This window comes from Thermobia domestica, chromosome 7 (genome assembly GCF_964235325.1).
Source record: "Thermobia domestica chromosome 7, izTheDome1.hap1.1, whole genome shotgun sequence".
NCBI classification, from domain to species: domain Eukaryota; kingdom Metazoa; phylum Arthropoda; class Insecta; order Zygentoma; family Lepismatidae; genus Thermobia; species Thermobia domestica.
The window spans coordinates 156,429,588-156,455,480 of record NC_137460.1 but is presented as its reverse complement, the minus strand read 5'-3'; the positions used below and the strand labels follow the sequence as shown (position 1 = coordinate 156,455,480).

Genomic DNA, 25,893 nt, shown 5'->3' with positions numbered 1-25,893 from the left:
CTGTCTAGTAACAAACACAAAACAACGTCCATTGAAGATAAATAGCTAAGCTTCCTCGTGGCTAAGCGGTTAGCGTCCGCGCCTTCTGGCGTGGGAAACCTGGATTCGATTCCCAGCGAGAACTCATGTGGTTCGGGTTCCACGTTAAGCTGTAAGTCTACGTCTCATATAGCCTCACAGCTGAAAGGAATGCTAAACTCGGAAATAATGAAGATACACAGCTTGTATATGTGCTTTGGTTTTTAAGTCTTTTACTACTCGATAGGCCTAGGGTCACGGTAGCTCAGTGGTACAACGCCTACCTCTGGTGCGTGGGGTCCTTGGTTCGATCCCCGGCCAAGTAAGTTTGTGGTAGACAACATCGTACCTGTGGGTCTTCTCGAGGTACTTCCGTTTCCTCCCACATTCTCATTCTATCAATTTCTCAATCATTCATTTGTTTTAATCATAATCTCCCTTAGTCTAAAGGTCATAATCGTGGAACATTAAACTGAAATATTTCAATTTTCATTTCATTTCATCGATAGATCTCATTCAGCTGAACAAAATCATAAATTCTAATGCGTAGTTTTCGAGAAAAAAACAGTTTTTGTACACGTAAAAGTTGATGCTATGCGATAATCACGCCATCTATTAAGATGATACACACTCAAACTTTTTATCATGACACGAACAAGACGACAGTATATAAGGTATGGCTACCGAGATATAGCCTAAAATTATAATTAACTCTTAAATTTTAATCTTTTACGGGTTTGTTTAAGTATAACATTGTGAAAATATAATGCAACGACATCAGTGAATAGAATACATCGAACTGAACAAGAGCGCGTGCTTGAGCGTAAATTGTTCTCGAAAAAAGAAAAAAAAAACTATTTGGTCTAGGAATTAATTCGTGCGGTTGGTACGCACACATTGAAGCTGTAGTACAAACACAAAATACATAAATACCTTAAGAAAAATATTGTCCATCGCTAGCCACCACTTTCGCCCATCTGTCAGGCAATGTACGGATTCCGTGGCGAAAGAAGTCCTCATCCTTGGAAGCGATCCAGTCAGAGACCCATGTTTCGATATCTTCTGAAGAAGTAAACCGCTGTCCAATCAAATCGTTGTTCATGCAATCGAACAAGTAGTAGTCCGAAGGAGCAACGTCTGGTGAATACGGCGGGTGGGGTAAAACTTCCCATTCGACATTTTCTAAATAGGTTTTGACCGGTTTTGCGACATGTGGGCGAGCGTTATCATGTTGAACAATAAGTTTATCATGTCTGTTCTCCCATTCTGGTCGTGTTCTGGCCAGAGCTTGCTTCAAACGCATTAATTGTCGTCGATAACGTTCTCCATTCATAGTTTCACCCGGTTGCAGCAGCTCATAGTACACCACACCTTTCATATCCCACCATATGCACAGCATAACCTTTGCACAGTGAATATCTCGTTTTGGTTGTGATGGACCTGGTTCACCTGGTTTCACCCAGGCCTTTTTTCGTTTAGGGTTCTCGTAATGGATCTACTTCTCATCACCCGTAATAATTCGATGCAGAAACCCCTTTCTGCTCTGTCGTTGAAGCAGCAATTCGCAAATGGTTTTTCGTCTTTCAACGTCTCTGTCTTTCAATTCATGTGGAACCCAATGTGATATCTTTTGAATCATTCCCATGGCTTTCAAGCGTTTGGAGACTGTTGTTTGATCAACGCCTAATGCTGCTGCAAGTTGTTCCTGCGTTTGACACGAATCCTGCTCGAGCAATGCTGTCAATTCTTCGTCTTGAAATTTTTTTGGCTGTCCAGCTCGCTCTTGGTCTGCCAAGCCGAAATCACCACTTCTAAACCGTGCAAACCACTTCTGACACGTTCGCTTAGCTAGAGCATGGTCACCATACACTTCCACCAAAATACGATGACTTTCAGTCGCACTTTTCTGCATGTTAAAGTAATGCAGCAGGACACCCCGCAAAAACACTTTATCAGGCACAAATTGCGCCATGTTCACTTAACTACAAACTGGTGTTGTTGACGCTTTAATCCACTGCCCTATACTACGAACGATACGCGATGACAGGGGTTTGCAACACATGTGTGGATACACGGAACTGTGGGACGCTCCGTTCGTTGCGCCATCTCTTGTCCACCCGCACGAATTAATTCCTAGACCAAATAGGAAAACGATTTTTGGCACTAACAACTGTATATAGTTTGTTTCCAATCTGATTCAGTTGATAGTTTTTTGTTTTTTATTTTGCTGGAATACATTATTTATATTTTATGTGTTGCTTATGAAAAATATATTGTTAAGTAACAGATAGTGTTTATTGTTGCTTCGGTTCTCTTAAGAATCGAAGCAACCCACATAGCCCACCAATGACATTTACTTCTAACAATGACGTATAATCTATTTAGAAACCCATCTTTAAAATGTAAAAGTTTTTATTATTGATAGGTGTCTATTTCTGTACAGCAAATTAAGGGGAAACTTCTGATTGAGTTAAAGATTGTACCTGTGTCATCTTCCGATCTTGCTCCATTGACTTAGCCTATATAAGAAAATATCCCCCCAGCGCCGTAACTTAAATTTTCTCGGGGGGGGGGGAGGACAAGCATTAATATGCGTATTTGGGCCCCATAGAAAAAGTTGTTTTTTTCTAATTCTAGGATCTCCTCTTTCTATCTTTCTCTTACTCTTTATGGGCCTTTCCGCACGGCAAGGTCTGCGTGGTCGTTAGTTACACGCCTGGGCCTGACTCATACATGACAAATTAATTAAGGGGACAATATTAACAAATCTCTAAGTCATACGAATAAATATTATTTCTAGGGCCCCTAATAGTAGACATTTTTTACTGAAATGGGCCCAAGACTCAGTTTTGTTTTATTTATCTTGAGTGTGCTGTCTTGTTTATGTAATGTAGTGAACCTGTTTGATGCTTCATTTATAAGTTCATGTTCGTATCGTATAAGGAGTAAGAAAATTTTGTCCCCCTCGAAAGATGGGGAGTATCCCTGGGGGCAATTGCCCCTTGCGCCCCCACAAGTTACAGCCCTGTATCCCTCCTCTTTCGTTTGAATAAATGATAATTCAATATTCTGATTTCGCCAATTCCAAATACTTAAACATTCTATCCTTTATTAAACTGCATTTATTCAATAGAGTGAACTGAATTTTCAGCTTTCCAATATTAGTTTACCGTCTAATTTTTATCCTTGGTCCCTGTTCCCATCCGAGCTCGACTGGGCTTTATGGTGGACAAACACTCAGTACATGGCTTCTTCTCGCTTTTTCCATTTTCTCCTGCTTTCTTCATTCCTCCATTTCGTTCAATAACATCGTCACTGTCTTCTTTAGCCTTGGAGCATAATTATGCGACGTTAAAATAAAAGAAAACATAAAAATCTCATCCATTTCGAGAATTGAAAATGGATCAAGTCTTTTGAAAAATGGTATGTCTTTGATGAATAGTGACCTCGAAATTTAATTTAACACTGAAATTTGCAACCTCATACTTGCTTATAAGTAACCACGCAGTACATGTAAATGTACTGGTGGGTTCAAAAACAGCGAAACAATTCAAGAGTTAGATGTGTTTCTTATTTTTTCTCAAATTAGATTTTCTCCTAAATATCCAAAAGAACGTAAATGTATGTTTTTAAATGATAAATTATTTACTTTGTACGTATTAAAATATGCACACTCTTCTTATGCTCTTAAATGACTTCATGTATGTACTTCTCCTGTTTCCACATGCGAGATTGCTATTTCAACAAAGAGCAAATTTATTTATGACTATTTTTTTCGGGGGGGGGGGCTTGTTGCGAGGGATATGATACAGAAATAGAAAGACCTTTCTCCACCAAAAAAAGCTGGTTGATTTAAATATTTCTACAAAAAAAAAAAAAAAAAAAAAGACGCTCAACCATAGAAAAACATATTTAAAGGTGTCTTTGAAACGAGAATACAAATTATGTCACCATGGTTGTATATCTCGTAAATTGGTAGCAGATAACTAAGTGGACACCAATAACTTTGCACATGCAAATTCTCTGTTTGAAGTGTAGAACAAATTCTTTGATTTTAGTCAAACACCGAGGGATGAAGAAATATGAATATAAAAGAGATACAAATAGATTCCAATTCAACATTAATTCTGCACGAGATAGTTATAAGAAGTTTTAGAATAATTTACGATACTAAATGTGATATTTCTGTACTACAAAGTAACTTATTGCTGCAAACTCAGCTTGTGAAACCTACAAGAAAAGTTGAGTTTAGTGAGGACAGTTTTCTTACATTATAGTGACAAAGGATGTTCTCTTGCATCACAGATAATATCCGTGCATTTCAGTCACATATTACCATTGACGAAAAACGTAACTTACGCAAGAGGCAGCGGAGGCTGTAGTAGAGCGCTCACGTCTGACGCGTAGGGTCCAAGGTTCGATTCCAGCTCCCATCAAGTGGGCTTTGTGGTGGACAAACATCGTATGCATATGTTTTTCTCGTGGTTCTCCAGTTTCCTCCCACTTTTATCATTCCGCCATTACCATCCACCTCATCATCACCGTCCCCCTTAGCATCGGTGCACAATCGTGAGACGTTAAACTCAATAAAGAACAACAGGAGAATATTACTATGAGTTGTATAACTTAATATCGCTGCAACATTTCTTTGTTATATCCTCAATTAGTATTAACGAGGGTGTTCACAAATCTCATTCTATTTTTTTTATTTTTAAACAAATATTTCTATGTAGTAGTATGTAAAATTTTTCTATGTAGTTATTTAGTATGCACTTAGAAATGTTACTTCATAAAGCAGTTTGTGTTGTTGGTATATTTCACAATGATAAAGATTATGTCTTCAAATCATTACGTCAGTGTGCGGATAAACTGGACAAAAACAAGAAATCTCATAAAGACTGATTAGTTCATTCACTAATATTTTGCAGTTACTAGAAAATTATACAAAAATATTTTAATATTACTTTTTGAATTTGAAATTAAAAAAGAAAATACACTTTCAGAGACAGGACATCTTTTTGAGAAGGCAACTATATACCCTCTTAATGAGGGTAATCATTCCCTCATCGCTTCTGACAATTAAATAACTTTTCGACAGTTCTGATTTGATTTAATTGATATGCATTCGTATCCTTTGTCAGGAATGAAGGTATAGGTGACCCCAGGGGCAGGGTTGCCATAATTATTTAATTCAAACTACGGACAAGCCTTAAGATGACGACCCATCAAAGATACAGTGCCCAAACATAGAACAAATATTTTGAAACTTCTTACCTAAAAATCACCTTTTTAGGTTATCATACAATTGTTTACTGTAATACTTAAAATACTATTGGAAACTAACATGTTTTATAATATTTTTGATTAACACGAGTATAATAAAATCTAACCATTAAATCTAACCAAAAGAACCCTGGAGTGGAAAAATGAGACACTCTTTAAAAATATAACCTACTTTATTAATAGTAATTAAAATATAAGTTATATGATGAAAACGTGATTCTTTTTGCCCGAGATTTTAGCGATTGTCGACTCGGAAATTTTCGGCAAGCTCCAAAAACTGTCAAATACGGACATTTTCCTATGTCATGCTTTGTAGGATACAGACACAGACAAGAACCCAAAAATAGAAACAGTACGTACGAAGCAAAGACATATGGCAACCCTATCCCCGGGCTGCACCTACGGGACTCCACATACATTTGTACGCTTCCTTAATAAAATTATACTTGTTTAACAGGTCAATGATTGATGTAACAAACATTTGATTTTACACTACATCTGTACTCTTTCTCTTATAAAAACACATGTGTCTAGTTCTATAATTTGTTTTTCTGAAAATACATGTGAAAATATTTTAAAGTTACTTATCGGATACAGAATATTACCTGTTCAATACTACATAAACGTAGTGGCTTGTAGTATTGGACCTTTCCCCAAAAGCTTGGATCCCCAACAAAAATTTCTGGGTACGCGCCTGGGATATATCTACCTTTTTAAGTGGCATCTGAATCACTGTAGTCCTTTCGATGCTCTCCCATCGGGAATCGAACTTGGGACTTTGTGTACCATGAGACGTGTGCTAGCCACTAGAATATTGAAGAGGAATTTTGCGACAATTTTGAACCAAAATATTAATGTCATGGATTTTATTTCAAACTTTCCAACTAACGTTATACAAACAATATTTATGAAAAATTAGATTTTTACTCTAAATTATCATGTGTTGAATATAAGTAGTTACGAACTGAGTGTTTAAATATGTATGTATATTCTTTTTAAAAAATCAGTTAACATTTGGGTCTCTGTCAAGAGACATTTTACAGATATTGGACTGACTTCTTTGAATTGTTATAGTGTTTCGTGACCTGTGCTGTCGAGGTAATCCTTTTAAAGTACCGTGACTTACCCGACTCCACCCGCAGTCCGTTATCATTGTCACGGAAATTAAGAATACCAAAAGAAACACAAGAGGATAAGGAAGAAATAGAGAAAGATAAGCCCAGCGACAATGTCTCTTTCTGAAGATTTATTTCAACATGGAATTTTGCTGCAACGCCTACGATTAACCCACAAAAATCTATACAACTTGTATTGTCTTGAAAAAAAAAAAAAAAACGCTCTGCGACACGAGGTATGGATAAAAATTTCTTGTATTAATGAGTAACAAAATAACGGTTCAATCTGAAAATTTTAGTGAAGACAACTAGTTATTAGCCTGACATGATAAGCATTATTTCAGATTCAAGATAATTACTTAATTGTCATAAGGCTGCAAACTATTTGAAATACAAAAGTACCGTAACTACAGTAGACAGGGATGAAAGTGCAGGGGGACGCCGTTCGCGCACTTCCAGAAAATATCTGAGGCGTTCCCTCACTTTCTAAAAAATTACAATGGGCAAAGATAGGCCCGGGGGACGGCGTGACGTCATGCGTCCCACTACCTTTTCAGATTCACTTTTTCCTTTGACAGTAGATAATTTTTTAAAGGATCTTTGCTATGCTATGTCCCATTATTTTGGATTTTGGTGAGTAACTTAAATGCAACAAAGAAAGTTTAAAAAATCTAGAAAGTGAGCCAGCTATAAGTTTGGCACATGCGTGACAAACTTAAGAAAAATCGACAGTTTTAGGTTTCACAGAAACAAAACTCGACATCTCTTAAGGGCATAACGACACAACAGTTATACAATCAAACTTTTACAATACGGATTATGGAAATATTATGAGGGTACCAACAGAAAATTTTCTGGTCTGACACTGTAAATATTACGTCACTGGTTATAAGTTGTTCATGGCATATAGTGCCATCTACGAAAGAAGTAATGTATCAATTTCAACTATCTACCTACGTCAGTTAGTAGAAAGCAGTGTTTTGTTTTTATGAGGGTGCGCGTACCCTTAAACTTTGGGACAGACCCACTCCATATAATTCGGACTGAAATTGCAGGTTTAATAAAAAAAAATACCTATATTGAAATCAAGTCTAAATACAGTGTGTCCGTAAAGTTGCGCAACCCAAAGTTTGATTGCACTTATCGTTTGAACCAAAAACAATAAAGACCTGAGACTGGAAACAAATGTAAACGTGTTCTAATGTAGATATTTTCCAGATCATGACCAATGTTTCAATTTGTAATGTGTTTGTGTAGTAACGAAAGAGAGTACCGAAAGTGTAAAATAAAAAATGTACAAAATAAAAAAAATCAATGTTCAGTTGCAGAGAACTGATTTCCTGTAGGTGAATTCCTGTGTATATGTGCAGTATGCATCAACACTTATCCATTGGTGCGAAAATGTGACAAAGCTGATCCAGTGTTGCCATGTAAAAAGGCTATTTAATGCACGTCCGTAAAATGGGTGGTTTTTTTTTTGACAGAAACGCGATCCCTACTTACACTGTTATTGTTAAATTACCGAAACAGGTATGTTTTAGGTTAATTAATGATAAGCAACTAGAATTTCCACATAATTGATAACCTGAGTTTTTAAGTTAAAATTTGCGATAAAAAATTACTCATCTATAGCTGGCAACTCTGTAATCCTCGAGGGAAGAGAAAGACGCTTTACAGCAAATCAAAATGACAAGTGAGCTCCGTCGTTGCTAAGCGGTAAGCGTACGCGCCTTTGGCTTGGGAGATCCACGTTCAATTCCCGGGGAAGCTCATGTGATTTGGATCCCACGTTAAGCTGTAAGCCCACATTTCGTATAGCCTCGCTGCTGAAAGAGACGCTAAATTAAAAATCAATCAATCAACTGAATCAATCGCTGTGCGTTGACCTCACATATTGCGCGGCAATGCTCCAGTCCATACATTTGTTGTTAACAAATCTGCAGTGAAAAAAGCTGTAAAACTATTGCTTTGAGAAGATTTATCACCCACCATACAGCCCAGATTTAACACTGCAGCCTTGCCAACAACAACTGAGTGGACTGGAGCATTGGCATGCAGTATGCGAGGTAAACACAGAGCGATTAATTCAAATGAATCACTCCAACAAACTGATGCAGATAGACAGTTGCCACTGATACATTATTTCTTCCATAGATTGCACTTAAGACGTGGACAGTTTATTATCAGTGGCGCCATGTTTCAGTATCAGACCTTGAAACTTTTCGAAATACCCTTTCGAATATGTTTATTTTCTTCGTGTTTACAGCTGCAACGGGCATATTTTGTTTTTCCTTGGAAATTGAACATTGCAACGAAATTAACATTAGAATTTGCTTATATGTTACGAATCTTGAAGTTGATGCAGTTGTTTGTGTCCTCCCAAAAGATATGCCTCAATTTTTCTTTTTAAAAAAATCGGACCATATGTCCGGTATCCTACCGAGTTAGATATTATCTGCAAAATGATTTTAAAGATATTTAAGAACTGTTTCCACGTCTTTTCTTACGAGTTAGGAATTTGAGTGCGCAGTTTATGGCAAAACCTTGGGCCCACAAAGTTCTGCTCTATGGTAAGTTCTTAAAAAACAATTATTACTTCACTTAATAGTATTTTGGAGACATTATCTGTCTAATTTTCTAGATTTATGACATCTTCATTGTCTTTAGGCTTTTCACCAAATTAAAAAAAAAAATCGGATTGAGTGTAGCTTACGTGCACCCAGATGACTGCATTTAACCATACAATTCTAAACAGCGTGACAAACATCTTGGCATTTGAAGGCGGCGCTCCAAGTTTTCTTTAAATGCTGCTAGCAAATTGCCAGTTGCAAATTGAGAGGCCAGCGGTATTGCCACGTTTATTTTGTACACATCTACGTCTATCCCCTGTCACCTGATCGCGTATAGTTTGTCTGTATAGCCATAGCCACACCCCTTTACCACTTGGCAAGTCGCGCCAGAGACTGCGTTTTATTCGTTTAGCTGAAATGCCAAGATGTTTGTCACAGGCTTTAAGTAGTGTAGCCCATGAGACGAGACGAGAAGTCTGGGAAACTTTATAGAAGTTTTGTCTTGTCACGAATTTTCTTGTCATTTTTGGAATTTATGTACGAAATTTAGATCCTGATTCGTTTCCTGAATTTCAACTACTGAAATCAGAATCCTTCCGCGTCACGAAAGCTCGATGAAAGGTGTGATGTAACAGCATTAAAATCATACTTATTATTAGAGTATATTTTGTAATGACTTGCGTATCTTTAAATATTGATAAATGCTCTTCACTGTATTTGTAAAATTATTTTGTAGTACATTATAGTACAAAATTAATTAATTACGTTTTATCCTATGAATTATGTAACACTAAAACAATGTCAGAGATCTAAAACTTGGGTAAACTAGTGTTACCCATGACATTCGAGAAATTTATCGTCTCGCCTGGAAAAGGAAACGAGAACAGTCATGTTTCTCATATCTTCTCGAATTGTACTTTTCCTCTCGTGGATAACACTAATTATAAGTACATACATTTGCATACTTTGATTTTATGGTTACATATTTTCAAATGTATATGAACGATACGGTACGTCAACACATTTACATTTAGTGTTGAATCAGAGATTTCATACTATTTCCTAATGAACTTGAATCTTGAGAAATTTCGTTCTGAAGTACGTAAAATATAGTTTACTGATTCGCCGTTTGCATCTTTTTCGATTAAACTATAATTAAGTCAATATGTAAGACTATCGAAAGAATGTTCTAAATTTAATTTCCTTATAATTATATTAATCAGATTTTAATTGGAAATACCAACAGAAAGGTTCTGTTGAAACACCTGAGCCCAAAATTAAAAGATAATCATGTCTCTTCTTAAGAATCTTGTTAAATTTGACATTTATAGCTCTTGGCTTGTCTTTACGTTTCTTTCTTTCTTTTTTTTTAAAAAAAAGAAAGTATGTAAAAAAAAACAGCTTTGCTGTAGAAAGAAGCAGTCTTGTTTTATGTAATCAAGCTCTCCAAATGAGATGTCTTCTAAGGCGAGTTCTTTTAGGATCTAAGACAGAGGGTAGTAGGGGGAGTCGGAAGAAATGAATTTTCTGCAAACAGTAAGGAAAAGGACTTCTCTCCCGCCCTTAAAAAAAGGGATACGTTGGTCGGGAACTCCCCCCATCCCTTTTGAAAAAAGAAAAGTACTTTATACAACGAGCCTTCTTTGTGTTGTTCCACATCCTTTTGATGGTTAAAGCTTAAATGAGCAATGTACGTACTGGCAGGAGGTCTTTGTTAGTAAAGGAAGCCATGCAAAAGGAACAAAATAAAATATGCTAGGCTTTTTTTTATATCAAAAAAATATAGAAACAGTGTTGCTATCTTCCGAAATAATAATTCAGTGTTAATAATTAAACTATAACTTAACTATAGGCCTACCGGTAATGTTAGAAAAAAAACTCCCTACTGTTACAAAACACCAGTTAAATAAACATAACTGTTTCCGATAGTATTTGGATTTTAGATGGAAATACCAACCAAAAGCGCTGTTGAAACATTCGAACCCAAAAGCACAAGGTAATTACGATACGCCAATTTATAGAAATTTGGCATTTCTATAAATTAGTTTGCCTTTACGTTCAATAGTTTATTGTATATTTATGCTTTGAATAATGCTTAATTATCAATCTCAATTGAGATAGCTATTCCCAATTGAGTTATTCCGGAGTAATCATATTCAGTCCCAAATGAAAATCAGTAACTGACACGTAAGAAAATTGAGCCTGAAATGTACAGGGATTCTCTGTCAGTTGAGCCTATAAAGAGTTTTGAATTGATTTCCTGTTAAAACAGAAAAAAATCATACTAATCAGAATTAGGACTTTTGGCATGACATATACTGGAAAGTGTTATTCTAACGAGATCCTAATCGGCTGTTTCTCTCTTCTGTGGTGTAACGGGTCCTGACTGTTTACATAGATGGGAATACACCAGCACAGCACTGCCCCAAAGATAAGCGAGGGCATAACCACATAGATTGGTCAACACATCGGTTCTTCATGTACTCCTATGGGAGTAATTACGGATACCAGATTACTGGACATCTTGATAGACTACCCAGAATGATGTTGACATTAACAGGTTAGTATAATGCTCAGGATGCAAAATATTAATCTGTGCATGGAATACAACGCTAAAATGAAACCAAATGGGTCGACTATTCGACAATTCTGAAGACCTAAAAATATTTTTTTCTGTTTTTTTAAATATTCAATCATTCTACTAAATTTTTTGTGATGAGGAATGAAGATTAAAGAGAAATGCAAAAATTCAAACGAGAAAATCAAGACACGGGAACCATTTTGATGGTACCAAAAGGTATGTAGTTCGTTGCCAAACTGAGGTTGATAGTTTTTGTTCTGTTAGAATAGATACAATATTTATTTATTTATTTATTTATTTATTTATTGACTCACTCTATATGAAAAATATACACTGGTAAGTTGCAGACTGTATCTAGTATGGTTTGATTTCTCTTAACAGTGACACACATACTTCTAACATTGACAAGACACACATACTGCTTGTAAACCAAATAAAATATATTTTTTAAACATTTAGAGGCATTTCTTTAAAATCTTTTCTAATCAGTTTTTAGTAAAAACCATAACTTTTGGTTTGATTACCAGGAAAAAGTAGTTTACTGCCCTATGAATAGGTTAATTAAAGTCCGCATACATTGATTTTGGCAAAGGCAGTGCTCATGTAATGCTGAATTCAGATACTTTCGCCCGGGAAGGTCACGCCATACTACGTAGTCTGAAGCACATTTGTCATTTGTGAATTGTAAGCATAATCAACTCTGCGAAGGATCCGACACACCATTATTCATCCAGGACCACTTAATGTCAGTACATGTATTCTAGAGCTTGGCTCTGATTAAACTGAAAACAGATTTGAAGGATGAGCAGACAAAGTCTTCAGTGAAGATAGTCAAATCTATCTACGTACATCATCGCCTTAGTGGGAGAAGTAATAAAACTTTCTTTAATAATCGGCACTCATTATGTGAACTAATTATTAGTCAAGTCCTCCAACATACATTTAATGACCATAGAAGTATTCAAAGGAAGTACTGACTCTTGTATAAATTGGTAGTAGTTTTAGCGAGTACCGGATTTACATATAAACTATCGCTTCGGGCCCCACTCCCTTGTGAACCTCAAAAAATTTAAAGAAAAAAAAACTAGACGTACATTTTCAAAAATAAAAAAAATAAATAAAAGAAAATCTACATACAACAACAGTGTACTTCTATGATATAAGTAATAGTGCTCCTCCTGCAAGCCTGCTCTCTAAAATATCAGTTAAAGGACACCTGAACATATAAAAGGCCGGATTACCTTAAATAGCTTAGGGCCTCATTAAACCTAAATCCAGTTCTGGTCTTACGGAGTAAGTATAAAAAGGATGTAAAGCAAAATTTCTTAAGAACAATAGCTACAAATTGTATATGTATGAGCTAAGAACATAATACTTTGTAAAGATAGTTACACAGAAGACGGAATGTAGGCTACTTCCTCTGACGTAAAATAAAATAAAAGTTAGAGTTAAAATTTTATATTACTAGAGGTGGGAAATATTGTTCCGTGAAACCCTAGATTAAACAATATACTACATCTATCTTCAACCACTCTGAAACTATGTACGTATTTAAATACAGATGTACTACTACGTGGTAGTTTGTTGTGTAACAACAAAAATAGTTAAGGCACATATTGTATTTCTTTGCATCCATAAATTGTAAACAGACCCGGTCAATTTTTTAATCTCGTCTATGTAGAACGTGTCCAACTTCGCATATGAAAGTTTGCTGCAGTGCAAAATGTAACTATATTTTCCACACCATCGTTAACTACGTAGTAAAGTCTAGTTACCTTATTTGTTTGGTATGGTATGGTATGGCACCCATGGTACTTATGAAGAACTAATGAGTTTTCGCGTTTTTGAAACTTGCGAAAGTGGTATGCTCTTCGCTATGTATGTGGTATTGCTCTTAATTTCTCGTATGGTGCTGCAGCATATAAGAAAGCAGTATCTTTCCCGTTAAAGGTTAGGCTGACTAGTAAAACCTAACGTCACAAACATTTCCACGTGTGAACAGATATGTTGCAACACACCAAACAAACGAAAAAGTGGATCTTAGCGAAGACGCTTAGCTAACTGAGAAATTTTAATTAATGTAGTAAAAATTTCACCAGGGCATTTTGCTATTCTAAGCTCGAACCATCACAGTTTGGAATGATGTTTAATAAGGAAATAGTGCACAGACTGAACTAAGATGTCAAACACTCTTGCTTTTACATGAAAAATTCCAAACAGAAATAAGAAATAATCATAAGTACTGGTACGACTTCCTGCAAATTGACGCGACACACTGGTGTGTCATATAGTCCCCTAAGATGTATAGTGAAATTTTAGAATTTAAAAATCATGAAGAATTTAATAACAATTAGTTAAAATCGAGACAGACTGTACCAGTAAACACTTCCAGCGGTAGCAATAATGCTCAGTGCTATATAGAATCAATAAAAACTAATTGGTTTCACTATTATTATTATTATTATTATTATTATTATTAATTATAGTAAAATTATCAAACAAGTGTGTCGCGATGTTTTGGAGTTCAGTAAAGTATGTCGTCAGTCAAAAAAGGTTGAGAATCACTGCACTAGGTCATACCTTAATCTCATCTTGGCGTAAAATACTGATATTTATAATTAATGTAAAAAGAAAAAAAGCACGTATCTAGCAAATTAAAGAACGTGTTGTTATTTAGAAACGCTGCATTGTATAATAATAATAAAAAGAAACACATTTAAATTTAACTTCCACTGCACTAACTTTCAAATTTCCATAAATACATAAATTCTATACGTGTTTACGTACTCTATCTTCTGACTAGCGACAAAAAGAATGATGCAAAGCATATTTATGTAGAGCAACACCATATTTTGTTTGCAATACTAAAAACAGTTTTAAATTTAGAAAGCATGACAAGAATTTTCGTACAAGCACGTACTTTTTAAAAAAAATGTTGGGAATAAAATAACTACTTGTATATTTACAACTTATCTACGTAGGGTCTATATCTGGGTAAACTCCAACACTAAACGCTCAAATATGCAAATAACTTAAAACACACAATTCGTAACATTTCTAAGGAGTTCGATATTTGTAACAGTCAGAGCCGGACTGGCTACTAATTGGCCCCGACCTCACTAACCATCATTACCCCAACTGCCCTCTGTTTTCCCACATTAAAAGGACACTATTATCTTAGATAAAGCACATTATTCCTTAGTAACCACACCGTACATTAAGCATGTTAGATTTAACTATTGTTTTTGCTTGCTCCGACATGACTCTGAAGCTGACATACCCCATTCTCACTTTATAGAGGACGTGAGTCTCAACAAAATTTTAATGAAACGCTCAAAGAGCTTGATATATGCAGATTTGCCGCCGTGATTGTTCACAAGGATATTAGTTGATGCACACGTTTTCCACATTTTTTCTCTTCCTCCTGACCTCCTCTCTTTATTAAAATTTTTATTCAGCCCTCTTTTGATCTGGCCCCTCTTTTGATCTGGGCGGCGATGAGTCAGTCCGGGCCTGATAACAGTTATTGTTGATTGTTTAATTAACAATCAATCATCTCCGATATTGTATTTTCTAAAGATCATTGAATTGCTGAATATCGTTAATTCGAATTGATCAATGAGAACTGAAAAGTGAATTAACCCAAGTGGTAAAACACTTGATTTTACTTTAGACAAATTAATAGTGCGAATTTTGAGAACTCAGTTAATAATCATTTCATTACCATAACACAACAAAAATATAACCTTACAAAACTAAATATTTATTTAATATCGTATGTGAATCTTAGCCAGTGCCGTAACTTGTGGGAGACAGGGTGTAACTGTTCATTCATTTAAGCTCCCCGCCTTTCGATTAAAAAAAAAAAAAAATCTTAAATGGAACGAAAATGTGATTTCGAGTAATTCTATTAAGCATACTATTAAGGCCCCGAGAAACAATATATATTTCATAAGGCTTTAAGTTGTCAAATGTCGATCATTCAATTTAACTTGCGAAGCATTAAATGAGGCCACCAAACCGTTTCAAAAAGAAATGGAAAGAACTAAAAATGCTGTTGCTGCTCATCATCCAAACAAGCTATATTTCCCTAGGATCAGGAGTAAAAGTGAGGAGGTATGCGAATAGACGCCGCTCCCCCACTTCCAAAAATATCTATGGCGTCCCTCCACTTCCTAAAAAAGTACACGGACAAAGATATGCACGGGGGAGGGCGTGACGTCATCCGTCTTCCTATCTTTTCAGATCCAGTTTTACCCCTGCCTAAGATGAAAGATAAATGTAATCTGGGTTCATTTCCGTAACACGTCAACTGAGGCCCAGGACCGTAGCTATGGGGTGGCCAAGGGGCTCAGCCTCCATGCGACCACCTTCTGACTACGACGCTGCTGAAGCCCCTAGAAGTAATAAAAATGTTATTAAGATTTTAAATTCTTGAAAGGCTCAAATTTTATATTTATATAAATTTTAGGTGGGCGACTTCGTATTTTCTATGGTGGCTAACTTCATATTTTTTTTCTGGGGAGGGGGCAAGTATTAAAGCTTACACACTTTGGAAAAGTTCTACGGGAGTAATGTTAGCTGGTAAAACACATAATTTATCGTTGCAAGGAATTAATTATCTAAAGTAAACTCTTTTCTTATCCTTTTTCTTTAAATTTTTAACACAAACTGGCAACTTCGAACAAAAACATCGCTACATACTGAAAATTGGACTGCTCGCATGTGATAAACGCCTCAATTCAGTCCAAACTGATTGTTTCAGACTAATCGAAAATAATTAGCTATTAAATAAATACAAAGTTTGTAGGTGGCTGTGGTATGCAAACCACAGCCATGAGGCACAGAAACTTCTCAATGGAGAAGAAGTGAACTTCGAATAGTGATAATTATGATGAGTTTCTTTAAAAACTTATCAATTTGATTTCAAAAATAGGGCTTCTGTGTATTGCAACCGCCTCAGTTCAGTCTAAATGCATTATTTATAGTTTATCAAACAATCCAAATCTAGAAACAACATATTAACAAACTTCCAGCTACTAACTAAGGGCTAATTTACATTGTAAACATTAATACGGAAACTAAGAAGGCACCTTCGAAAACGTTACTTTCATCACGTTAAAGAACTAACCTTCTGTTAGCTTCAGTATTGGTTTTGAACATAATAGTTTACGTATACAGCAGAAATGCAACTCATACCCCATGAAATCTTGTTGGTGAAAGCTTTTAGACTAATCTTCGGAGCTAGTACTTGTATCGCAGGTTTCCACGATTATGCACATTCTCTACGGATATGATAAGCGACCTAATGACTCTTGTAGTCGAGCGGCTGAAACATATGGTTTCAGTGTGCATAGGTCCGAGTTCGATATACGGTGGGGGTGTGCTTGGAATACAAATCCGAATAGTGGTTTGGATCCCATTTCAAATAGTGGTTCCGTTTCATATATATAGCCTCGGTCCTCAAATTAAACGTTAAACTTAAATCAATTTGATCCAATTGTGACTCTGTTGGCGTGAATTTATCAGTTTTTCTTCGAAAATCTTAATAAGAAAGCTTCACATGCCTTTGCAGCTAAGCTTTGGAACTATAGTGGAAGTCTTCTGCAATTTCATGAGTGAATTGTTGAAAGGGGAGCTTTCGAAATAGAAATCCTGTGCTCTTCTGTAACATTTCTTACAGAGCTACAGCACCAGACCTTCTAAGACGAATCTTTTGAAGTCTACCGGTCGGATGAAGCATCTCCCTCCCTACCCTGATGCACTGATGACAGTAAGTACCAGTGTTTCTTTCAGGTATAAATTCGGGTAGTGAACTTTCCCCATCTCCACCCCGCAACCAACCTAAAATAAAATAAATTGCCAGCACATGTCACTCTTGACTCTTTGAACTCTCCCAGTTCAACCCCCTCACATTTCGACTCCCGCTGGACAACATTTTCTGGAAGCCTGCTAATTACTTTCAAGGAATTTCATCTATTGATTTTCTAGCCGCTTCTAAATGTTCAAAAATTGCCTTTTAATTAGGGTAAACTTCTCATAAGCGACAAACTCTGTTAATGATTCTTTTTTTCCAGGAACCCATGTAAAATATCGTTAATTTTAGTGTACTTTGAACCCTTATACAATGATCACCTCTTACTCCGACCACTTGCAAGAGGAAGAAAGCACTGCATTCTAAGTGATCATTGATAAAGCTTCTATCTTTGTTACAAATATGGACGTGAACAAGCGTTTCAATCAAAACATCAGGCAATCAGACTTACTTCTCAGCAGATTATCATCTGGTAGTGCGTTTGTTGCTCTCTCTGTCCATTCTATCTTCTCCATCTTCCTCCTACATTTCGAAGCTCTCTAAATATTTCTAAGTCCAAGTCAAAGTCAAAGTCACTGAACCATACGTCCAATGCTCCATATATAGCAACTGAACTGTCCGTGTCTGTATCCGAAAGTGACTGTAAAAAGGAGGGGTCCGTCCCATATTAATACACATATTTTTGCCGCTCGGAACAAAAAAGTCTGACTGTATTAGGGAGGTTTTCGTTAATCGAGGTTTCGCTATATTTGAATATTTATATGAATCTTGGGGTCCCCACCGGCTAGATGCAGTCACGAAGGGAATTAATCCTAGAAGCGACAGTCCTATTAGCGACAGGAACTGTTATTTGTTCTAACATAGATATTTTTATAAAAAGGCCTTGTGTCCATCTTAAACATAAATTAAACATAACTTTCTTACAAGGCTGTCTATATTCTTTATTATAAATAACGAGAAATGTTACAGTTTCGGAAGTATATCACTTCCTTCTTCAGACTACTATTCCAACTGAAATCATAGATAACGTAACATAAAATTTGTTATCTCTACCAATCAAGAATCATTTTTTTTTCATTAAAATTCAAAATATATGTCCATTGTTGTGACAATTTTAAACTCTTAACAGAAATAATACATTGTTAATTAATCTTTATATTTCTTTTAACATATATTAACTAAATTAAATACTAATTAACTATCTAAATATTGAAATTTTCTACCTAATATTGAATACTAAATTTTCTACCTGAATATTGATTACTAATTAACTACGTGAATATTGAAAAACATATAAATAAAATTTAACCCTATATTGTCCTTATATTCTACTTTTCTTCTTTCTTCTTTCTTCCCTTTTCAAAATGTCCTCCCATTCTTCATTAATACTCAAACCATTATTCAAGTTCATAGCTTTAACGTGGTTTGAAGTGGAAAGTGGAAAGAAGCGAAGAGGATAAAAGAAGTGTACGTTAAAGCTATGAACTTGAATAGTGGTTTGAGTATTAATGAAGAATGGGAAGACATTTTGAAAAGGGAAGAAAGAAGAAAAGTAGAATATAAGGACAATATAGGGTTAAATTTTATTTATATGTTTTTTTCAATATTCACGTAGTTAATTAGTAATCAATATTCAGGTAGAAAATTTAGTATTCAATATTAGGTAGAAAATTTCAATATTTAGATAGTTAATTAGTATTTAATTTAGTTAATATATGTTAAAAGAAATATAAAGATTAATTAACAATGTATTATTTCTGTTAAGAGTTTAAAATTGTCACAACAATGGACATATATTTTGAATTTTAATGAAAAAAAATGATTCTTGATTTTTTTTTTCACTTTTTATTATTATTATTCACTTATTATTTACATTATTGTCGAATTACAATAATAAAGTTACATAATTGACAGTTATAATTACATTGTCAGTACAGAATGTGTAATATAAAAATTATAAAGATTGACCATAGAAGAGATAATTCAGATAATTAGCAAATAATATTTTCTTTCTTGGCGGAGGGAATTTACCATATCGTAAACACAGGAAGTCCTTGTACGTGTGACGTGCTTCAGGAGAACAAGGAGACAGAATAAATTCAATTGTGTTCGCACTCAGCCAAATGACAGAATGATGTTTCTGTTTTGGAAAATACTTGAAATCAGGTAACAGGAGCATTTGGACAGTAACACAGTCGCAGCTGATTTTACACAGGTATTGAATCATTTCACAATAGATTTTCCAAACTGGTGTTGATCTGTTGCAAAGCGTGAAACGATGTTCCAACGTATCCACTTTTCCACAGATATCACATCGATTGTCGTCAGTAATCTGGAGATGATGTCGTTTTGCCTTAGTGTCTATGATGTTATTAACAACCCTGTACCATAACGAACGAGCTGAAGTTGATATAAAATTGAAGGAAATGTTCCTCCAGATCTGTTTCCAATTCTCATTTGGTAATGTGAAGATTATGTGATGACAGCGGCTATTTTGTTGTTGTAAAAGCAGAGTATAAAGAAGTTTCACACGTTGAGGAAGATTTTGGGCGCCACTGGCAGACAAATAAAAATAAGTACATAGAACCTCTGTAAAATACCAAAATTCGGGAGGAATGAGAGGCAAAGACACTGGTAATGTTTTATCATTGGTAGCGACGAGAGATGAAAGTAATGTAGTGCTGAGTTGATCTCCAATGCCTTGAATGTTTTGGAATCCTCTGTGGTAAAATAAAGCTTTCATTTTACTTTCAACATGTATCAAGTTCAATCCTCCTTCATGATATGGCAAACATGTAGCTGGATAGCGTACTCGAAAAATCATACCTGCCCACATAAACCAGTTACCTATACTTGTAAATTTGTGAATATAAGGTTTAGGCATTGGCAAAATTTGACAGATATACCACAACTTGGAAAAGGCATATGTATTCACAAAATATGCACGAGATATCAACGAAAGTTGACGATATTGGTGTTGATGTAAAACAGATCTCACCCTCAGAAAAACATCTTCATAATTTTTTGATATGCTGTCATGTAAGTTGCTTGAAAAATAAATGCCCAATATTTTCATAACCGGCACTACTTTCTGAAAATGGTCATATGAATTTGTAGAACCATTTCCTAAGGGCATGAGTTTAGTCTTTACTCGATTAAGAAGTGCACCTGAATATTCAGAGTATTTTTGAACACAGTCTTCAACAAGTTCTAAATCCTGTGGGTCTCTCAAAAACACATTTACGTCATCAGCAAAACTACACACTTTGATAGGAACATTACAGATACGAAGACCTTGTATACGTTGATTGATGTTGTATAGTAAAGGGCATATAGAAATTATAAATAGAGTCATACTTAATGGACAGCCTTGCCTGACACTACGCTTTATAGCAATAGGAGTTGTCAGAAACCCATTGACTTTTAGTTTCGATTGTGCTGCATCATACAAAACTCGAATCCAACGAATAAATAAATCTTCGACTCCCATGTGTTGCAACAAAGACCACAAATAATTGTGATTTACACGATCAAATGCCTGGTTGAAATCTAAGGCTAGCAAAGCATGACTAGTATTTTGAGACTGGTAATTTGCAATAACATCACGTACAGTTTGTAGCACATAGTAAATTTTCTTTTCACCTCCTCGTGCATACTGAAATGGTCCAGCAAGAATATCAATATATGGTAGGAGTCTATTGTTCAAACAACGAGCAAGCAACTTGTAATCGCAATTGAGAAGAGTTATCGGTCGATAGTGATTAACATTTATAGGATGTGCTTGTTTAGGTATAAACACTGTAACACCAGGAGTGTGATACAGAATCTGTGGATTATCACTGAAATATTCGTTAACAAGAGCAGTTAGTGTTTCACCGATGAGAGGAAAAAATTTAGCATAAAATTCTCCAGGTATTCCATCTAGTCCTGGAGATTTTCTTTTAGGTGCTGTCATTACTGCCTGTCGTACATCATCAATAGTGAATGGGCGCACAAGAAATTGTTTTACTGTATTTTCAAGAACACAAGAGGGTGGTGCAAAAGAGTCCTCAGGCATGTTATGAATTTCAGAAAAACTATATAGGTTGTGGTAATACGACAGAAATACATTTTTTATGGATGCAATATCTTCATGAAGTTGTCCTTCCTCATCACGGATGTGATGGATCCACTTACCTTGGCCTCGTTTCATCTCACGAAGTACATGATATAATGATGGTTCTTCATCAGCATCTACAAAGGGGACCTTGCTTCTAATCTTGATTCCAGCTATACGTCGACGATTCAAATTTAGAAGCAATGCTTGATAACGTTTAACCTGAGGTAACATGGAGATAACAAATTATGTTACGTTATCTATGATTTCAGTTGGAATAGTAGTCTGAAGAAGGAAGTGATATACTTCCGAAACTGTAACATTTCTCGTTAATTTATAATAAAGAATATAGACAGCCTTGTAAGAAAGTTAGGTTTAATTTATGTTATTTGTTCTATGAGCGACCAATTCATTTACATTGAGATGATGAAAGATGATATGATTCTCTCTCATAAAACATATTTGCCTCTGACGTTATTAGCTTCCAAACCACCTTGCTATAGAAAATGTGCGTGCCAGTGATACTGTTCATCAAATATATTTTCCTCTAGGCCTACTGTGAGTGCAAACAAAACTTATCTTAATTTTGAGTTAGATTTAACATAAAACATACCAAATAAGTTAACGAGACAACAGGGATATCTCCATGAAAAGTTTCCTATGTAATTATTGAAAATCCAATTGTAATATCCCCTTAAAAGCTCTGCTTTCTATATTCAATATAATTCAAATCTAATTACTTACTAAGCAAAGCAATATATTTTATTTTGGAAAACTTAAACGTGAAACAGTTTTGCCAATTATCTACTTTTTAGCCTACCTAAGACTGAATAAAATGAGAAAAACATTTCAATAATAAAAGACAGCTTTCAAGATCTCTTACATATGATTGGCTATTCCCAACCAAACATCAATTAGCTACAATACAGTGCACTCTAAACAATCCAAAAGGTAAAGTAAGGGAGTGGACTGAAGCTTTTCCTTTAGGTATTTCATTAAGGTTTAATGTTTTAATTGTTAAGGTGTATGTTGCTTGTAATTTTGAAAGAGGTGGAAGAAATGAGACCTCTAGGAACGTAATTTTTTTTATAGTACATTTTGTTAGGTTCTAAATCACACTAGCGTGAAAAAAGTTAAAGAAAAGGGGATGTTAACTTTTTACCATTACCTTACTTGATAGTATGAATGAATCAGTGACTCATAGACCAGTTAACAGATCGAATCGGTTGCTCATACGACAGTTAACAGCTCCTGTCGCACGTAAGATTGTCACAAGTAGGACGACACCGCCACGAAGGTGCACATTGAATAAATAAATAAATAAATAAATAAATAAATAACAATATAGCCTTCTCGGAGTCTCATAGGCAGATACCTCATGGGTCTAAAACAAAATTGTATAAGTCAAAATAATAACTGCAGTTGGTATCACTGTTCTAGAAGTGAAGCAAAAATCTCTGCTTCTTACAAAAAAATAATAACTCTAGACATAAAAGAACTTCTGAGTGAAGGAGCCACCTTAATTTAAAATGCAAGAAAACTTAAAAAGCCCGCGAGCACTACAGTAGCCATAAAGGTCTCATTAAAATGTGTTCTTCTTATGCTGTAATGAGTCATTTAGAAATTAGAACCTTGTTTAAACAGTTGCGAATCGTGCTTCGTTCTCCATGACCACCCACCTACGCATCACTTCAGTTAATACACACACACGTACGTCCTATCTCTGTATGTGTTATTATGACTAAAAGAAACTAAAAGCTTTCATATTTTAATATGCTTCTTTGTATCTTTAGTGAATTAGAGTATTACATAAAGTAAGTTTTTATTACAAACGTGGATAATGATGTTCGTATGAGCACTTTAAAATGAAAATCATACCAAGTTATTACGCTGGGGAAAATCTATTATTTTCTCTGCTGTGCGAAAGTTACATTATTAAAAGAGGCGAGTGAAGTTCTTTTATTACAGTTCTTGGAAATTTTTCTCGATGTGTGTTTAAAATACTGGTTCTTACTTATAAAGTTACTTTGCAGTTCTTTCTTACCAATATTTTATAGTACTTTCAAGCTGTAGTTACTTTATACAGGGTGACTCATAGTTCTGTATATGATGTTCCAAAGACTGCGTTAAAGAAACTATCAATAAAACTTGAACATAAATACATTACTGTCAAACCTTTCCTTACAAGAATTTTAATCTTTGTTCTTCATGACATGGTCCACTAATGCACCATCCAAATTGACACATGCCTGGAGACGAAGAGCAACGTTGTCACAAGCCACTTCACAGACCCGTACTCCTGTGAAACTCGTTTGTGATAGCTTCCCATAGTTCACCCAAATTGCGATGTGATGTTGATACACTTTGTCCTTTAAAACACACCATAAGAAAAAAGTCAGGTGGTGGTAAATAGGGAGATCGAGCTGACCACTCCACAGACCTACATCAACCGATCCAGCATACAATGCACACGCTATTCCAGAGATAGCCGTTTCGCCATCCTATCTGGCACACGCCAACGGTTCCGAGTCCAGTGACCGTTATCCCCACGCTCAGGCTTCACAGTGTTGCCATATCGAAACTCATCAGAGGAAAAGCAGTAAAGGAAGCGTTTTTTTGGAATCCTTTTGCTTCTCCAAAATCGGTACTTTCCACCACCAATCAATTCTGGTTTTAAAATTCATCTTTAAAGAACAAAAACGGTAAGGGATAACGAGAAAGTCATTTTTGATATGGATTCAGTGTCTCAAAGAATACGATTCTATCCGACGTTTATCTCTGTATTTAAACTGGAAATGATAGAAAATTTACGATTTTCGATTTCAATACTGATCATAATAGTGGAAAAACGGTAATAGATAGTGAGAAGCAATTACTTAATATAGATTTACTACCATAAGAGCAGGGTTCCACATCCATCTTTATTTCTTCACTGTAATAGGAATTAGTAGGAATCTACCACTTCCTGTTCCGATATTGATTTCAATAGAGCGAAAACTATAGTAAACGGAAGCTACAAAAGTTTTTTTTTTTTTTTTTTTTGAATGGATTTAGGAATCCAAGAATAGCTTTCATGTCAGCTCTTTTCTTTTACTAAATCAGGAACTAATAAAAAATAAAACAATTTCCAATTTCAATATTGATTCCTGTATCGTATTGTGTGTTCACTCAATAGAAGTGCAGTTCGGCATATGTCCTTGAAGTACCCATGTTGAATTTTACAATAGTATATCTTCCTCCTTCCATCCTCTTTTGATCGCATTTGCGGAGTTGCAACGTCTTAACACCCACTACTCGTATGTCTGTTCTTTCTTCCCAATACTATGGCTAATATGTAACAGATGTCAAGCAACGTAAGAATAAGGAAGCTGGTCTTGGGAACAGGAAATTGAGCACTAACTTAAAGGACAGCATTTGGAACTGTGGAAACTAAGACTACATGTGGAGTTGACAAGCGACTGTCAATTGTTTGAAATGAGAGTTCTGGTTGGTGATTTAGTTATCAAGGGTGTTTTCTGCAAGATCCATTGGACGATGACTTATTATTTATGGCACGAGACACCACACGTGAACATGGCATTCTTTACATCATTGGTATGCGTACTCTTGTTCCACTCTATATATCCAAAATCATACTCAACAACACATTTTGACCTGTTAATATCGAAATTACATCTTCCTCTTTTTAGCCCAACGTATAGCTAGAACTATATAACCAGAAACAACATCTTCAAAGCTTCGTAATACTGTACACAGTCAAACAATAAACAACCTGGAAATTAAATTACCGGTATATCGTCCACATACAAAAGATTCCTTTCGCCCATTTGCTCTAAGTTTGTACTTTAGGTTTGTACCTTAGGCTAAGATTATACCTTAGCAACCCAACGAGCATACACTTCTACTGCTTTTCTATATGAAGGACATTCTGACGATTTTATGTAATACTGATGTATCAGTCTACAGTACTGTAGACTGCCATGTTTTCTGTTTCTATTCTACTATTGTGTTACAATATAGAAGCCGTAAACACACAGTACTTCTTCGTTTCACCTTTAACGGCTTTAAGTAGTATGATACTGAATAATTCGTACTGATTTTCACTGTCAAATGAATGATACGCTTACAATGTGAATCTTATTTTATTTTTTTTTAACATAAAGAAAATTAACAATACCTTTGCTGGTCTCTCTTTTTAGTAGTTCTGTACTAAACTAGATGAAGAGGTCAAACTTACCTGGAAAAGAAAGAAAATATACAGGGTAAAGTTTCGACAAGCCAAACTATTACATATGCCTTAATATTCTAGGATATAGTGTTTAGCAATATAATACATAATATTAATTTACCATGACTGTACGTGTGTTCGTCCGTCAGGGTGACAAAATTACATCTGTCTACCAGTCCGCCCGGGA

At 35.3% G+C, this 25,893-nt stretch overlaps 1 protein-coding gene across 2 annotated transcripts in view; it reads right to left on the bottom strand.

Moving 5' to 3' along the window:
* Pxn (Peroxidasin) overlaps nt 1-25,674 on the bottom strand; it is an 899,909-nt gene extending 874,235 nt beyond the window's left edge. For both annotated transcript variants that reach the window (XM_081765474.1, XM_081765473.1), the window contains exon 1: nt 25,656-25,674. The gene's annotated coding sequence lies outside the window, so the exon portion shown is untranslated. The remainder of the gene's footprint in view (nt 1-25,655) is intronic.
* Between the last annotated feature and the right edge of the window lie 219 nt (nt 25,675-25,893).